Below are 14,419 nucleotides of genomic sequence, written 5' to 3' on the forward strand. Positions count from 1 at the left end.
TCTGTGTTATTCTGAACTTATTTTCTTTTGCTTTATAAAAGGGAAAGAGGATTGCCACTCTTCCTGGTGCCATTTTGGTTTAATTATTCAGAGATTAATATTAAAAAAATAAAAACATTTATGATGACCTTTTACAATGAAAACATTTTATCATAATATCAATAATTCTTTTTATAGGCCATAACATTGCATCTTCCTCTTTCCTGTAGTGTAAGGTTTTATTGTTTAGTCATATCCAACACTTCATGACCCTCTTTCAGGTTTTCTTGGCAGAGATACTGGAGTGATTTGCCATTTCCTTCACTGGCTCATTTTACAGATGTGGAAACTGAGGCAGCTATGGTTAAGTGACTTCCTCAGGGTCACACAGCTAGTAAGTGTCTGAGTCTGGATTTGAACTCAGGTCTTCCTGACTCTAGGCCCAGCGTTCTATCCAATGTGCCACCTTGCTGCCCCAATGTTGTTTTTTTTTTTTTACCTAAGTCCAAATGTGTAGAATATCTAAACACAGTGGAAAAGCCAAGCCTATTTATGTCGTAGAGAGAATATATAAATTGCATCCTTTAAGGATCCAATGTACAAAAATCACAAGATTTAGAACAATGAGTGTCTTTGAGGGCTCTAATCCCAATCCCTCAGTTTTGGAACCTTAGGCCTGAGTGAGTGACTTGCCCAGGGTCACACCAAGAGTGAGTAGCAAGGTAGGATTCAGCCCTAGTCCTCTGATTCCAAATTCTCCTTCCGCTATACCCTGCTGCCTCTGAAGGTAGGAGTGATTATTCCCATTACAAAAGAGTTCCCTTTACTAAGGAATTCCTTCTTATATACTCACTAAGGGAGATTTTTAAGTGACTAACCCATCACCTACTTGACCGAGTCATCGGAAGACAGTTTAAGTTAAAGTGTTAGGACTAACAGCCAATAGATGAACAATCAGAAATAACTCCTCTGTGTCCCTCCAAAATAAGTTCCCTAGCCTGACTTCCCAGGCAACTAGATGACACAGTGGAGTGCTGGGCCTCGACTCAGGAAGACCTGAGTTCAAATCCAGACTCAGACACTTACTAGCTGTGTGACCCTGAGCAAGTCACTTAACCTCTGTTTGCCTTAATCCTTCCCACCCCTCCACCCACTGCATCCAGGGCCATCTGGCCACTGGACCCAGATGGCTCCAGAGGAGAGAGTGGGGCTGGTGACTTTGCACAGCCCTCCCTCACTTAAATCCAATTCATTTGCGTGTGATGGCATCACCTCCCAGATGCCATGGTGTTCCTTGAGAACAAAGGTTAAACAATCACAATGACTTTAATCCACTGGAGACGAAACGACAAACCGCTCCAGTATCTTTGCCAAGAAAACCCCATGGGCAGTATTGTCATGCTAATGTCCAGGGGGTCACAAAGAGTCAGACACAACTAGACAACAGCAGTAGCAAATGGAGGCAAACAGATGGAGTGACTTGCCCAGAATCACACAGCTAGTAAGTGGCCGAGCAAGATTTGAACTCAACTCTCCGTGCCACCCACTTCCGCAGTTTATACACTGCAGCATCTACCTGCTTGCTATGTGCTGCCTTACAGGGGAAAAAATTGAGGCTTGTTCTGGTTCATGTGGTCTTGTTAGTGTTACTTTCATTTTGTTCTTGTGAGCTGACCTAAGCAACTGAGAAAATAGTTCCTTAGAGAACCACAGATTTTCAGATTGTTAATAAGGGATGTCAGTGGCCACATGGCAAAGCCCCTCCCTGAATAAGTGTCCCGTCCACAGTGCACCCGCCCAGTGCTCACCCATCCTTTGCTTGAATGCTTCTAATGAAGGAGAGTACATTCTTTCTAGAGGCAACCTCTTTACCTTTGGGGGCTCTGATTGTTAAGAAGTTTTTCTTGACATCGAGCCTCAGTCTGCCTCTTTGCCATCTCCTCTCCACTCACTCCCTCCCCATGATGCAATCCCTCATTATTTCTCACCTACATAATATTGTGGGCGTCTCCCAGTCGGTCTTCCTACACTGTCTCTTCCGACTACAATCCATGATACGTATGGCTGTCAAACAGATGTTTCTGAAGCTCTGGGCTTATTCCCCTGTTGCAGAAGCTTTAGTGACGCCCTCTAGGAAAAATACCAACTCATCTATTTGCATTTAAAAGCCCTGTCCAATCTGGCTCCAGCCAGGTGGTTGCCAGGGTTCCTTCCAGCTGGCACATTTTGCTGTCTGCCTATGCTTTCCCCTTATACTTGGGAAGAGCTTTGGGCCCAAGGGTCAGACTGTTTGTCTCTTGATTTCCTTCTTCCTTGGTGTTCTAGTTTGTGAAGATATTTTTGATTTATAGCTGTCATAGTCAATCAGTAAGCATTTTACCGAGTCCCTTCTTTAGACAAAGCACAGGGCTAGGTGCTGGGATACAAAGACAAATGGTGAAGCATCCCCAGCCCTCAAAGAGCTTCTATCGGGTTGTCCAGTGTGTTAGCCAGCCCTCCTAGCTTGGGTTCATCAGCAAGCCCTCAGACTTCAGTGTATCTGCAGGACCCACGATCATAGCAGTGAGTTCATCTACCATGATGCAGAGGGCAAGCCTTCTATGCTTCTTGGATGGTGCCCATGAGTTCCTGTGGCCAAGAAAACCTCATTACCTAATATCCAACCTCCAGTGACAGCTTTCCTTTATTTATTTATCATATATTTATATATCACTTATCATTTGCTTTAAGTTTTGCAAAGTGCTTTAGAAGTATTTTATCCTCACAACAACCCTGAGACTTAAGGTGCTGTTATCCCCATTTTACAGGTGAAGAAACTAATGAGGCTCTCCAAACTTACCTATGCTGCTTTTCCCTTGGCCATCCCAGCCTACTTTTTGAAGTCTTCAACTTGGTAGGAACTATATGATTTTACACTCCCTGCATGCCTTGGTGAAGCATCAGAAAGGCACATTAATGGGGGAGATAAAATAGTAGGTGGTTCAAAAGAAAGGTCATATTCCTTTGTAAAACTAAGTTTTTAAGTGGTCAATGAGATCTGGGGTGCCAAGGGCCCCTAAAAGTGAGGGAACACAGTTTGTGGGAACTTGTGCCAGTAACAGAGACTAGACGCTGCTCCACCCCCCAGATTCAGCACTCTTCTGCTGTACCATGCCTTATAATTGGAAATCAGAGAAGTGGTTTGCTTTGAGAAATTTTATCCCTACGTGTACGGGGAGGGAAGTAGATGTTTCTTGTCATTTACTTTCCTTTATTATTATTTTGCCTTAACTAGTAGTTTGGTTGGTCTACAGAAAGGAACCTTGGTGGGGGCTCATGAGCTTTGGTTCTGAGTGGGTGCCGACCTACCAGAGTGAGCAGGTGACCTTCAGGAGCTTTTTGGAGGCCTAGGATGAGGCCTAAACCACATGGAAAGGAGATTAGTCAGTCATCAAGCTTGCTATGTGTGCTTACTATTACTTTGTGCCAGGTACTTTGATAAAATGCTGGAAATAGAAGGAAAGGCAAAAATCAGTGCCTGCTCATAGGGAACTCCATTCAAATGGAGGAGACAATATGTAAGTAACTAGGCACATACAAGATCTGTACAGTATAGATGGAGATAATAAGAAAGGGGAAGGCCTGAGCCGCTGGAAGACCAGGAGGGCTCTCTAGTAAGAGGTGGTATTTGACCTGGGTCTTGGTAGAAGCCAGGGAAAGTGTCCTGCAGGACCCAATTCAGGTGAATGGCAAGCAGCAACACTGGGATGTGTTAGAATGTTGCTACAAGCAGTGTACTTCAGGAATGTGACTTCCCTTCCCCCACCCTCCCAATCTCATGAGGCAATGTGCTAGGTGGTGTGTGCTCTTCAGTGGAGGCCCAAAGCCACTATGGGTTAGGTTTACATAGGATTTTCAGACACAGTCTGCTATGTCTATTGTCATGTCACAGGCCAAGTGATGGAAGCAAGGAGTGTGGATCATTATCAAAAGCAGGATCTCTAAAAATTGGCCAGAAAGGTCTATTCAGGGTGAGGAAAGTGGAATTATAACTAAGCCACACCAGCAAGCTTGCTGGAGAACTTTGGCAGCCAGTTCTCACTAGAACACTAGAATTGTGCAATAGGAGGCAGGCCCAAGATATCTACTCCTCAGAAACTTGGAGGTGGAGGTGAGGGGCCAAGAGCATTCTGGGCATTTGGGCTGGCCAGGGCAAAGGCAAAGATGAGAGGTGGAGAAGTGGAGGCCTAAGTGGGGCTCTGAGGGCCCAGCCAGCTCCAACACTTCGTGATTCACTGATTTTGGACGTGGCAGGGGAGGAGAGGTGATGGACTACGTTCCCTTGACCTTCTCACATGCTGCACTCAGACAACACCTAGCTTGGCCCAGGACATCTGGGCTCTCACGCCTGGTGACTCCCCCTCAGCTGCTAACTCAGGGAGACCTGACTTTCAAAATGCAAATTTCATGCACTACCGTCCTCACCTTCATTTCCTTAGCTTAGTGTTTATAGGACCATCTATTTCCTCCATTGCCCAGCACCATGCTTTGCACACAGTTACAAATGTTTGTAGAAAGAAGAAAATGAAGGAAGGGAGGGAGGGAGGGAGTGTGGGAAGAGGGAGGGAGAGAGGTAGGGAGGAAGGGAGGAAGGAAGGAAGGAAGGGAGGGAGGTAGGAAGGTAGGAACCTTATTTATGACAAACTGCTAGGAGCCGCCAGTCTTTGTTTCTACGTATCCGCCATTGCAAGTCCCCAAGGAGTTAAAGCCATCAACTTGTGTAGCACAGTGACAGATGGTGTTTTGTGCATTTCTCTCCTGTTTAGGCTTCCCCGGAGCAGAATGCTTTCCCAGTTTTCGTCTGGCATCTCTCTGTTAGTCATGATTCTATGAGCCTGCAAGTCTTTTCTCCCAGGGAATCTCCCTCCCCACCCCACCCCTCTCTCTTGGCCTCCTTTTGTTCTAGTGGTAGGTAACGGGTCCTTTCCTCTGGAAGTCCTTTCATTTTCATGATGACACAGGCTCATGGCTTCCCATCATCCTGCTGCCAGTAACTTTCCACAACCACAGCCTCCAGGCTTTGCTCCAGTTTCTTCCTCCAAATATTGGGACCTTGGGACTTTGGCCCTCCCTCTTGGCGCATTCAGCCAAAGCCGTGCTCTGTTACCTGGTCAGAGGGCCAAGGTTCTTCCCTACAGTGTAAGTAAATCTGGGGCATGAGCCAAGTGCAGAAGCTAAATGGTAAGTGGCCAGCCCCATTTCTCCACTTAATTTGGTCTGACTTCCCCCAACCAGGCTCTCAGTCGCCTCTAGTTTCATGTGTCCTGCCTTCTTCTCCTAGCTTGGCATTGTGGTCATTTGATCTCTTGGCTCTCCTGGTGTCTGGGGAAACAAAGGTCATATCCCCCCCATGCCCCGTTCTGATTCTTCATTATCTTGGCCGTGCTCTGAGCCTAACGTGCTGAGCCAGGGAGAGGTTGTCCTCTGTCCAGAAACTTCCCAGAACAGGCCAGCTTCCCTCAGCATCAGTCCTTCTCAAGACCACCCCTTGAGGTCTTGTGACCTCAGTCAAATACAACACTATTCTCCCACCCCTCCCCCCCATGCCCCAGTTTCTTTAACAATTCATTTTTTCTCCTCATCCCTAACCCTCTCTCTCCACTCAAGTCACATATGGGATACGTTTTTGGGGCCTTCACTCTAGGGCTCTGGGATGAGGCCAGTAAAGATGGTGGGAATGGGTGGAATATGCCAGTTTACCTGAGTTCAAAGGAAGAATCAGTGCCAACCCGTGAGTTTCTATGAAAACGTGCAAATTAAACTTTGTAAAGTAACATATCAGTTTCATTTTAAAATGAAAACTTTGTAAATCAACATATCAGTATTCTTCTAATCATTCAACGAGCATTTATTAAGTACCTACTTTATGGCAGGCAGCTATGCTGGGGTGCTGGAGATCTAGAAAAAGGAAATCATTTCTGCCCTCAAGGAGCTGTCTCCTATCAATTATATACAGTATAAATTGTATACAAATCCCTTCATATAAATTATATACAAAGTGAAACACAAGGTCATTATGTAGTGAGTAATGTCTCGTTGCACTGTGGGGAATCGAAGTTGAGAATCACTCAAGGAGTAAAAAAGAATTGAATAGTAGGTGTGAATAAGCCATAACGCCTAACAACCAAGGAATTAGGAAGAAGTACTGTGGAGGAATAGCTCCAAAGAAGTGTGTGGATGGAAAACAAGACAAGCTAGTCACCCAGCAAGACCAAGGGACAAGCGTGCTCCATTGGTGTCCTCATGGTGTCATCAGAAATCGAGGAAGGTCCCCAGCATGTTGGGTGGACCCCATGAGGTAAACTTGAGGAAGACATGGACAAGAGGGACATAGGAGCGTTGTCCTCTGAGGCTTACCAGGGAGCACCCTGTCAGTCCCAATCCAGGCCACCTGCCTCTGACCACTTCTTTCCTGAGACATCTCAGGGAGCATTGCAGGCTTGGACCCAACTCTGTCATCTTGGCCTCTGCTTTCAGCCCCAAGGTTGCCCACTTGTGGACTCTGTTTGCCTCACATCCACACTGGAGCCGGGTCTCAGGTCTCTGTCTTTTCCTTCTCTGGTACTCCAGAGGTTGTCCCAGGATCAGACACACCTTAAACTTTCAGTATCTGTACTCCCCAAGGCAATACTTTCATTTGCTCCTACCTGTTGTAAGTCAGACCTCCTGGGTTTTTGTGGACTTCACTCCCTGCCACGAGGTTGGACATCCAGGAAGGACCCTGAACATCATCTACCTCCCTCCTTGGTAGCCACTGATCACCTGCCTGAACTTATTCCTCAGTGATTAGCATACTTCCCGCTCCATCATTCTCTCTTCATCCCAGTGATCTTGAACCCCAGCTGTCATTGTACAAACCCCCTTCCTCATCTCCCATTGATCACTCCCATCCCCCTCAGCCCTAACCTCTGCCTGGCCCCATGTCCTACTGCAGATCTCCTGTGCCCTCTGGAATGCCTGCTCCATTCTTAACAAACTTGCTTTTATCCAAAACCTTTTCTTTTCTCACTCTTCCTCTTCTGTCACTCCCTGAGATCTGGTTCTCTCCTGATGAAGTCGCTTCCCTGGCTTCCCTTTTCAGGACCAGTTACAAGCCAACTTGCTGGTCATGATAGGGAGTTAGAATCCTCCTTGCTCCCCATTACTGCATCCAGCCTCTGCCTCCATCACCATCGCTCAGAACCCCTCCTCTCTTGAGGTTCCCTCAGTACATATTAATCACCCAATCAGGGTTCAGGGAGCTGTTGTTTACCCACCCCCAGAACACTCCTTTTCTGTCCTCAGTGAGTTCAGTGCCTGGCTACCAATGGTTTCTCTTCTCCCCTTTCATTTTCTATTAGGGGATTTGAACACATATGTTGATATTCCCTCAAACACCCTAACTGTGTAGTTACCCTCCTTACTCATTTCATGTAGGTGCGGTTTTTTCCTTCTTAGCACTTATCCTTCTTGACCTCTTTGTAGCCTTTGACCCTCCTGGAGACCTTAGCCTCTCCTGACTTTGTGACACTAGACTCTCTTGGTTCTCCTCCCTCTGATCTGACCCCTTCTTCCCAGTCTTCTCTGCTGCACATTGGCCCAGATCACACCTCGTGTCAGTGGCCCCCAGTGCTCTCTCCTGGGTCCACTTCTCTTCTTCCCTCTATGTGATCAGGATGGGTGATGTCATCAGTTCCCATGGATTCAGTCATGATCTCTATGGAGATGATTCTCTGATCTGTTTATCCAGCTCTAATATGTCTCCTGATCTCCAGTCTCAAAGCACCAGCTGCTTATTAGACACCTTGAACTGGATTTTCTGTAGGCATCTTAAACTTAACATGTCTAAAACTGAACTAATTTATCCTTCTCCACAAGCCCTCTCCCCACCTTCTACCTTCCCAGTCACTCAGCTCAAAACCTACATGTCAATCAATAGACCTTTATTAGGCACCCACTCCATGCCAGGTACTGTGCTAAGTGCTGGGAATACCAAAAGAAGTAAATGACAGTCCCTGCCTGCCCTCAAGGAGCTTACAGTGTAACAGAGAGACAAAAAGCAAACAAATAAGTACAAACAAGCGAAATAGGAGATAATTAACAGAGGGACTTGGTGGAATTGAGGGTTTAGGAAAGGCTTCCTTAGAAGAAGGGATTTTAGTGGAACTTGAAGGAAATCGGGGAGGCTAGCAGTCAGAACGGAGGAGGGAGAGCCAGAGAAGACACCCAAAGCTGAGAGGCAGAGCAGCTTCTGATGGGGCCAGGGTCACAGACTGAAGAAGACACGTCGAGGAGTAAGATGGGGGAAGACCGGGAAGGTGGAAGGGAGCTGGGTTAGGAAGGGCTCTGAATGCCAAACAGAGCACTTTGTGTTTGATCTTGGAGGTGATAGGGAGCCTCTGGAGTTTATTGAGAATGGGGGTGACATGGATGGATCTGCGCTTTAGGAAAATCAGGTTAGTGGCTGAATGGAGGGTGGACTAGAGTGGGGAGATACTGAGGCAGGCTGATCCCCTCCCCCCTCCACCCCCTGAAGATTATGACAGTCGTCAAGGTGGTGATGAGGTGATGAGGGTCTGCACCAACGTGGGGGTGTGTCAGATGCATACCCAAGAGATGTCGCAAAGGTGAAATCGACAGGTCTTGGCAGCAGCTTGGATATGGGTGTGAGAGAGAGTGAGGAGTCCAGGATGACCCCTAGGTTGTGAGCCCTGGAGGACGGTGGTACCCTCTACAGTAATGGGGAAGGCAGAAGGAGCGTTTAGGAGGAAAGAGAATGAGTCTGTGTGGGACATGTTGCATTCAAGATGTCTCCTAGACAGCCAGTTCAGGATGTCTGAAAGGCAGCCGGAGAGGTGAGTTTAGAGGTCAGCAGAGAAGGTGGGGCAGGATAGGTGGATTTGAGAATCGTCAGCATAGAGATCCTGGAGATTAGCTGCTAGGGAGCCAGTGAGGTCATCAAGTGATAGGTAGTATAAAGGGAGAAGAGAAAAGGGCCCAGGACAGAATCCCATGGGACACCTGTGTTTAGAGGAAGTGATCTGGATGAAGACCCAGCAAAGGAGACCAAGAAGAAGCAGTCAGATGGCTAAGAGGAGAGCCAGGAGAGAGGAGATCCTGAAAACCTAGAGAGAAAAGAGTATCGAGGAGGAGAGAGTGAGCGACAGGGTCAAAGGCTGCAGAGAGGCCTAGGAGGAGGAGGAGGACTGAGAAAAGGCAACTAAGATCATTAATAACTTTGGAGAGGGCAGTTTCCATAGAATGATAAGGTCAGAAGCTGAATTGTAAGGGGTGGAGAAGAGAGTGAGGGGAGCAAATGTGGAGACACCTGTTGTAGACGGCCTTTTCAGGTTTCACTACAAAGGGCAAAAGAGGCAGGGGACGATAGTGGGGATGGAAGGATCCCGTGAGCGCTCGTTCAGGATGGGAAGGATGTGGCCATGTTTGTAGACAGTAGGGAAGGAGCCAGTAAACAGAGACTGGAAATAAATAAAAGAGCAGGGTGACAGAGGGCCAAGTCTGGTGGAGGAGCTGGGATGGGATCATTTGAATGAGAGGAGGGCTTAGTCTTGGTAAGGAGAGGGGCCACATTCAGGATGGCAGACAGCATCTCAGAGGGAGGCCACGGGGAACAGCCTCACTTTTCATCTGTACAATAGGAGGCCAGGTTCTCAGCTGACAAAGTAGGGGGAGGGGAGCCATGGGAGATTTGAGGTGGGATGGAGAGGGGGGCAGGAGAGGGAGTTCATACAACGAGTACAGGAGGGTTGCCTAGCAGCAGCGAGGATCCAGTTGAGGGAAAGAAGGAAAGAAAGATGCTTGTTGACTTGACTCTTCAGGGAGTTAGGAGGCCTTTCCCTGGCTCAGTTAGCTCCAAGGCCTCTAGAGCAACCCCAGGATTGCTGAGCAAGGGCCGAACTCTCCAGAATGTCCCCCAGGCTGTAGCTAATCTCTCCGGGATCCTCTAGACTGGAGATGGCCCAGGTCCGGGTCATTCTTTGTTTGCTCTGGAACATCCATAGAGAGTAGAGGTAGCATGTTCCTGGACACAGCTGAGGAAGCTGAGCAGTGTGGTTTAGAGAAAGAAACTTGGCCATAAAGTCAGAAGGCCTGGATTTTGATCCTGCATTTGCCGCTTCACTGCCTGTGTGGGGCAGAAGGTCACTTTACCCCCTTAGCCTCAGGACCCTCCTCTGTAAAATGGAGCTACTAATGCTGGTGTTTATATAGTGCTTTAAGTTTTACAAAGTGCTACATGCATATTATCTCATTTGATTCTCGTAAAAACTGATAGGTGCTGCTGTTATCCCTGTTTTACAGGTGAGGAAACTGAGGCAGAGAAAAGTTAAGTGACTTGCCCAGGGTCACACAGCCAGTAAGTATCTGAGGCTGAATTTGAACTCGGGTCTTCCTGCCTTCAAGCCTCTGTACCACCTCCCTACCTTACAATACTTGCACTGTCTACTTCCCAGAGTTGTAAAAACTTGGCAGCTAGATGTTAAATCCTTAGATCTATAAGGCGTGTGTTATTATTCTAATTTTCTCCCTGTTCTTGTGCACATTTTCTGTGCTTTAAACTAAAAAAGCCCATGTCCCTTCTATCCTTTAAATAAATTTGTGCTTCCTGGGGATGGTGGGCACCCTTAATTTGTATTCAGCCATCGTCCTCTTCCTTGCCCAAGAACAGATCTGCCAAGGGTAAGTGGATGGACTTGAAAACGAGGCCCACTCTCTGTTTAATTGAATCATCACTAATCTGTAGGCAGGAAGGCCAGGTTCCTAATTCCTTTTCCAGGCCAGAGCTGATCAATAACCCTCTGCTGCTATTGTCAGCACTGCCTGCTGGGCTGGGAGTTTTATAGGCTCTGTTCCTAGGGCCAGAAAGAGTCCTGCCCTCCAGTTCTGCCAGGCCTCACCCCCCACCTCCATCACAAGCTCATGGAGGCTTTGCTTGGTTTTTATACTCTCTTCTTATACCACTAATGATATTCAAAATTGTGGGATCTGAGTGTAAGGTAATAGGATTGCAGAGAAATGCAGTAATTGCCCATGTCTGGGGAGGCTGTGGCCAAGCTGCTCCCTGCACTCAGGGCTGTTCTAGGAAGGGCTGAGAACAAGAGCATCCTTCTAGACTCAGCCTTTCAGTGTGAGATCCCAGGAAGGAACCGTAGACCCTGGGGAGCAGAGGCAGGGAATCCCTCTTTAATGTGCCTTTCAGCCAGACCGGCCCTTTGCTGATTGGGACATTACTGCTGCACCATCGCCCCCTCGTGGCCCTAAAAGAATCCACACCAGTATCACAGCATCTGTGCCCATTAGACCTTGGAGGTCAGGTTGTCCAGCCCCATCTTTCTATAGGGGAGGAAACTGAGGCCACGCTCTTATAGGTGGTGAGGAGCAGAGCAGGGATTTAAATCTAGATCCTCTGTCTCTAAATCCAGTGGGTTTTTCTTCTAGACCAGAATGTCAGGGCTTGGAAGGTGCTTAGAGGCAACCAAGTCCCCTCCCATGATTGTGTAAATGAGAAAACCAAACGGTAATAATGACGAATGTCCTTGTCCAAGGTGGCACTCCAGGCCGGGTCTTCTGACTTCAAAACCAGTGCTTTTTTCCTTTTCTTCTCTCCTTTTTTTCCTTCTTTCTTTTCTCCTTCTCTCCCTCCTTCTGTGTCTTCCTTTTTCCCTGCTTCCTTCCCTCTTTTCTTCCTTCCTTCTTTCTTTCTCTTCCTTTCTTCCTTTATCCCTTTCTTTCTCTCTCTCTTTCTTTGTTTCTTCCTTCCTTGCCTTTTCTTTCATGTTATACTGCTGATTTTTATTTTTTATTCCAGTGTCACTTTTCAGTTGTGCCCTCCTTTATAACAAGAGAAAATCAGTTAAGCAAAACCTTGTCAGAGTCACCACAATGCTGCTTATAATCTTTCATCATCCTTTTCTATAAAGATTTTACAGATTAGTGTAACTTATGTTACCTATGGTTGCTATAGCTTCCCTCATGGCAAACAAGTCAGGTGAAATATTGGGCCATTCTATGAAGGAGACCTTCACTTGGATTAAAAAAATCAATGGCCAAACTGCATTTAGTCTAAAAAGTCTGCAGATTTTTTTATTCACTCTTGGGCTACTCTGAGACATGAAGCTCTCAGTTATAGGAGGTGATAATACCGCTATGCTCCTGCCTGGTCAGATCACATCTAGAATATTGCGTTTAGTTCTGGGTACCGCATTTTAGGAAGGCCATTGGTAAACTGGAGAATTTCCAGAGAGGGCAGTGGTGAAAGGCCTGACATTTATGAGGATCAGTTGATTGAACTGGGGCTGAGTAGCCTGGAGATGAGACTTGAGAGTGTAATGATAATTATCTTCAAGTGTTTAAATGTTTATGACATAAAAGAGACATTAGAGTTATTCTGCTTCACCCCAGAAAGCAAAACTATGAGGAAGACAGTCTAAAGGAAGCTTGACAAAATATCCAAGATCTTCAGCTAAGCAAAGTCATCCCAAGGGTATTCAAGAATTAAAACAGAGGACTATAAATAGAAGAAAAATGGAAAAGATCTGCAAAAATTGTCATAACAAACTTTTCTCCACCATGGGTAGTGGAACCAGCACTTGGACCCTAACATCACCATCTCTTGAGGTTCTTACAGAAGGAGATATGGTACTAGAAAAACAAAGGTGAGAAGAGGGGCTGGATTGAATTAAATATAGAGAAAGGAGATCACTGCTGGAAGCAATACAACCATGAAGCGTTGAGAGACCAATTTACAAATTATCTAAAGGAAGAGAAAGTGCCAGAGGTGTGGGGAAAAAAACCTTCAGACCTTAATTGATATCAAAAAGAGGTGACCAAGAGAATATCAGCAACCACCAACCTGTACACTGACTCTCTCGTCTATAGAAAATGTTTATGAGGGTTATCTGCACATGAATTGAGGGCAGCCTCAAGCAGGATTTTGCAAATTATTTTTGACAACGGACATTTTTGCCATCTCACAATTGACTCAAAGATGTAGAAGATATAAGATGCCATCATGCTCATTACTGATTATGGAAAAAAAAAGCATTCAGCTTGGAATAACAAGCCACTCCCTTATAGGCTCTCACACAATGATGTGTCTCTATCCATGTGAAGACAGCTTTAGAGTGGATGGGGAGGTCTTCCAGATGCTCCACTTGGTGGATGAAGTTGTATTGATTTCATCAAACCTCAAGACATTGCAGAGACTCATAGAAGAGATTTTAAATCACTCAAAGGAGTTTGGGCCATCCATTCACACAGGAAAGATCAAATGGATGAAGAATGTCTATTGCCAAATTTCAGCATGTCTATCTGAGAGGACACCCAATAGAACTTGTCCAAAAGTGGGTATATATGTGGTGGACAAGGAGCTGGGCCCAGAGTCAAAAAGGAGGAAGAGAGCGGGCTAGATTCCTTTTAGGAAATTCAAAGCAGTTTTACCAACCCCAAGTTCCCTATAACCACAGATATTTTCAGTACAAACATTTTTACCAGCATTGCTGTATGGCACTGAGACCTAGAACACTAAAACCTAGAACTAAAGCACCACATAGAAGGCAGTGGAAAGGAACAGGAGTTGGCAGGAGTGAGGGGGCTCCAAAGGACAGGAGTAAATGATGTCATCAGTGAATTGTATGACATAAAGAAAAGATGGGCTGGTCATGTGACAGGAGTGAAGGATGCTAGGTGGACAGCCAGTGTACTCCGTTGGCTCCCTCTCAGTGTCAGAGGAAATCAAGAAAGAACCCTGATGCATTGGAAGAACCCACTGTGGAGGATCTGGGGGAGAGTGGGGCCAAGAGCAGCATGGGAATGGGTGGCATCTGCCTTGCTGGACTTCAAGGCTGGAGGGCAGTCCTCCTGCACCGAGTACACATTACACGAGATCATAACAAGTTAAAATGGTATTCAGAAGCAAAGACAACTTAAAACCCGCAGTGTTTTGCTGGAGGACACTCCTGAATTAATGAAGTCAAGGTCTGTGGGATTGTTTGGGTGTAGAGGATATGCCATAAGAAGGATGAGACTTGTTCTGATAAAGGGGAACAGGGAGTGGTCCTGGATTTTATTAGTTTAAGGAGCTCCCAGGTGAGGAATTTCTCTCTACCAATGCAGGTTTGGGCACCAGAGAGGTTAAATGATTTTGTCCAGAGTCCCATAGTCACAAAGGTGGAATTTGAACCCAGGTTTTCCTGGCTTCAAGCCTGGCTCACTATCTACTACACTGCACTGCCTCTTGTAAAGGAGTGATAGTGATAATTGCTGGCACTTCTATCGCTCTTTAAGTTTTGCACGGTGCCTTCCATGTGTGATCTTATTTGACCCAGATACCAGCCCTGTGTCTGGGACTATTTAGTATTAGCCCCGTTTTAAGAGGGGAAACTGACAAGGAGAGGGGCTAAGC

Source organism: Trichosurus vulpecula, chromosome 5 (genome assembly GCF_011100635.1).
Source record: "Trichosurus vulpecula isolate mTriVul1 chromosome 5, mTriVul1.pri, whole genome shotgun sequence".
Lineage (NCBI taxonomy): Eukaryota > Metazoa > Chordata > Mammalia > Diprotodontia > Phalangeridae > Trichosurus > Trichosurus vulpecula.